The 4,177-nt window shown below is 34.9% G+C and overlaps 1 protein-coding gene across 2 annotated transcripts in view; it reads right to left on the bottom strand.

Moving 5' to 3' along the window:
* Nucleotides 1-251: 251 nt before the first annotated feature.
* The window catches only part of LOC143288133 (uncharacterized), a 23,026-nt gene continuing 19,100 nt past the window's right edge, over nt 252-4,177 (bottom strand). For both annotated transcript variants that reach the window (XM_076596422.1, XM_076596423.1), the window contains exon 3: nt 252-4,177. This exon is cut by the window's right edge and continues 1,750 nt beyond it. The gene's annotated coding sequence lies outside the window, so the exon portion shown is untranslated.

The raw sequence follows: 4,177 nt of genomic DNA, 5'->3' as shown, positions 1-4,177 counted from the left end.
GTACAAACTGTGATCACTTTGTGCAGCATCTGGCGATTCATAACTATCATTTGCTAGCACTTCAATCTCTAAATGTTAAAAGAGATAAACTTCCTAAATTTAGTCACTATTACTTTCCACCATTACATCAAAAGGTGGATACCAATGAGAAAATCAGCACAGCGATATACATTCGAGAAGGGGTCAAGTACACTCCATGCCCCAGCCCCGTTCCACCAGATACACCAAATAGTCATTCTTGTGCTGTAAAAGTCCAGTTTAATTCTTCACTCTTGACTGTCATATCTGTATACCTACCTCAGGGTCCAAATGACTTTAATACAGAGTGGATTCGAACCTTACGGACAGACCAGGACAAAAAAGTTCTCATCACGGGAGACTTTAATGCACACTCGCCATTTTGGGAGAAAGGCTGCCAGTCGATCACAAGCAATCGTTTTATTGAAATCATTGTAGATGCTTCTCTATACCTACTTAACGATGGCAGAATAACACGTGTCCCAGACAATCCAAGACATAGAGCAACTGCCATAGATCTTACTTTAATCTCACCAGATCTGGCACCAATATGTGACTGGCATACACTGAATGACACTCTTAATAGTGATCATTTGCCTATTATCACAAGACTTGAATCAAAAATATCTCAGTCGATAGATCCAACAGAGGATAAAATTCCAAAATTTAATTACAGACTTGCGAACTGGGATAAATTCAGAAGTTTGCTTTCATCGTTTCAAATTAACAACATAAACGATACTGATGTCAACAGTTTATATTCGATATTTACAAATGCAGTCATCACCGCTGCAAATGAATCTATTCCAAAGTTCAAATCGGTTAAAGATCATAAGCACTCTGGTAATATCTGGTGGAATGAGGCTTGTGAAGCAGCAAAGAAAGAAAAGAAGTCAAAATTTAAAATATACTTAAAAGTACAATCCCCCCAAAATCATTTAGAGATGAAAAAAGCTAAAAATAAAGCAAATAGTGTTAACGCACAAGCAAACAGGCAGTACTGGTCGTCTTCTGCACAAATGAAGTTTTCAATCACAAAGATATGCAAAAGGTATGGGAAAAAGTAAAAACAATGAAAAATGGAATATATTTACCACAATGCCCTATTAAACTGGACCATACAGATCTACCTTCAAATATTGAAAAGGCAGAGGTTTTTGCTGACATGTTTGGTAATCATAGTAGAAACACTGGTTTGTCAGAAGAAAATAGAAAGTACAGAGAAAGCCAAGAGAAAAATGAAGCATACCAAGATTCAGAGAGCGTAAATCACCTATATATAAATAGTGAAATAACACCAGATGAAATAAAGGAATGTCTCTCAAATCTCGGCAGCAAAAAAACATCAGTTGGTTTAGACGGAATTTCAAACGAAATGTTGAGACATTTGCCTGGAAATTTGACTGATTTCTTACACTTAATTTTAAAGAATTGTTGGTCTGATGGTGACATTCCTCTTGTATGGAAACAATCAATCGTTGTCCCAATACACAAACAGGGCAAACACAGAACAGATAAAAACAGTTATCGACCAATTGCCTTAACATCGCATGTATGCAAACTAATGGAAAAAATTGTTCTAAAAAGACTTGTTCATTATTGTGAGAAGTATAGTGTAATTCTTATAAACCAAGCTAGCTTTAGAAAAGGTAGATCCTCCACAGAACATCTAGTCAAACTGACTACACAGGTAAAGCAACAGTTTGCAAGGCGAAAAAACGTACTAGCGACTTTTTTTGATGTGAAAAAAGCATACGACCAAGTGTGGCACGCTCGACTTTTATATAAACTGAAAAATATCGGTATCACAGGCAACATGTATGATTATATTAGAAGTTTTTTTTATCAGATAGATCAATACAAGTAAGAATAGGAAATACCTACTCAAACCCCAGACAATTACACATGGGGTTACCACAAGGATCAGTAATTTCGCCGATTTTATTCAATATATTATTAGCAGATCTACCTAACAAGCTAGCTAAAGATACAGTCTTGGTTCAATTTGCTGATGACATTTGCTTATGGATGAAGGTGACAATGAAAAATAAAACGCCTACTAGGACATTGAATTACATAAAGAAAATATACCAGCGGGAACTTGATGAAATCAGCAACTTTATGACAGTAAATGGCTTATCATTGTCCTTAGAAAAAACAAATATGATGCTATTTAATACAGGATCAGACCCAGAAAAGCTCCCCGTGTTTACAATAAATGGTACTATCATCAGATATACACAATCTGTTAAATTTTTGGGAGTCTATCTTTCTTCAAAGCTTTCGTGGAATTATCATATTGACTATATACTAAACAAAGCAAGAAAAGGTCTAAATTTCCTTAAAATAATTTGTAAACAGCACTGGGGGCAAGATACCAAAGCGTTGATAACTCTCGCTACCTCCCTCGTACGTTCACGCTTGACATACGCTCAAGAGGTATTTTTCAGTGCTCCACTGCATTTGCTAAAGAAGCTGCAAAGCATTGATTGTAAGGCTTATAAACTCGCTCTAGGTGTGCCCATTCTTACATCAAATTTAGGGACTTACAGAGAAGCAGGTGTTTTATCTCTTGATGAACAAAGGAAAGCTTCAGCCGCGAAATTCGTTATCAAATCTTTCGCATATGAAACATTTTCAAAAGAAGAAGCTAATTTGAGTTCACAAAAAGATTTTGCTAAAAGAGCTAAGACGATACAGTCTATGACATCCATTAATACATTTGCATCAGATATCATTAGTGCTACGGAATCAAAAGACAAGCAAATTGCAAAAGTACCTACTTTTTCACCAGTCCCTGAATGGGAGCAGTGTAAAGCTACCTTTGACATAGATTATACAGATTTATCCAAGAACCAGTCACCATTTTTGTTAAAACCTGAAGTGCTCTCACATATAGAAAATCAATATTCAAATTATCTAAAAAATATACACAGACGGATCTGTTCTAGAAGATGGTAATTCAGGAGCGGCTTTTGTAATTCCTTCATTTAGAATAGAAAAAATATACTATATTGGTAGACAATATTCCATTTTCACAGCTGAACTTATAGCCATACTTATGGCCTTAAATTATATTTCAGACATTCCGAAAACTGTAAGTGAAATTTCATTATGTGTAGACTCAAAGTCAGTATTACAAGCTATAGAATCTCCAAATTCAAAGAAGCGAATTGAGATGACAATGGAAATAAAACATATTATTCACCAACTGACAAAACAGGGCATTAAAATAACTTTCTGTTGGGTACCTTCGCACTGTGGAATATCTTCAAATGAGTGGGTAGACCAAGCAGCTAGAAGAGCAGCACGTAATTTCGAAGGCGCAGTACAACTTGACATCCAGTTAGATCTACATGAATGCATTAGCTGTATAGAAAATGTATCTAGAAATCGATTTCAGAAATTACTTATAGATTCAAATAATCAATATTACCAATGTTGTGTAAACACAAAAAATGCAGCTAATCCCAAACATTTTCTAAATTCGACACCAGCAGCACATTCAAGACAAATTACAAGTCTAATGTATAGACTTTGTTTAAATGCCTTTCGTACAAAATTTTCTAAAAATATCAAATGTATATGCGGTAAGCAAATAACTGTAAGCCATCTACTCATTCATTGTCCGAGCATAAGACAGTTACTTCCAAAAGATGTAGTTGATGATTTTTCTTCCAATATTTCATTAGCCACTGAAAAGATTTTGAATGATTATTCATTGCTTAGAATGTTTTCAGAAATTTTAAACTCCAGTCCAGTTGGTATCCTCCTTTGATGTATTATATTTAATACTGTTATTTATATTTACATTGTTGTAGGTTAATACTTGTTGATATGCATATACATATTCTCCTTCCCATGACAACTCATTCAATACACACCACAACCTCTTTAGACTTTTTCTTATAGTATACTTTTCCTCTGATACATAACATGAACTTTTTTTTTTCTTTTCTTTTTTACACTAATATTCACATGCATTCCCTTTCCTTTATACACTACTTTACTCCTTTCCGTCTAAAAACACTTATAGTGAATAGACGTTAAACTGAAGAAAACACACACACACACACACACACGGAACAAAGAACCTTGGCAGAAGCTGAGAACTTTATGAATAAAGGGTGGGTTGCGCGAGTGAACTTAGCAGAGCAAC

Source organism: Babylonia areolata, chromosome 12, assembly GCF_041734735.1.
Source record: "Babylonia areolata isolate BAREFJ2019XMU chromosome 12, ASM4173473v1, whole genome shotgun sequence".
Classification (NCBI taxonomy): Eukaryota; Metazoa; Mollusca; class Gastropoda; order Neogastropoda; family Buccinidae; genus Babylonia; species Babylonia areolata.
This window is presented reverse-complemented; position numbering and strand designations above follow the sequence as displayed.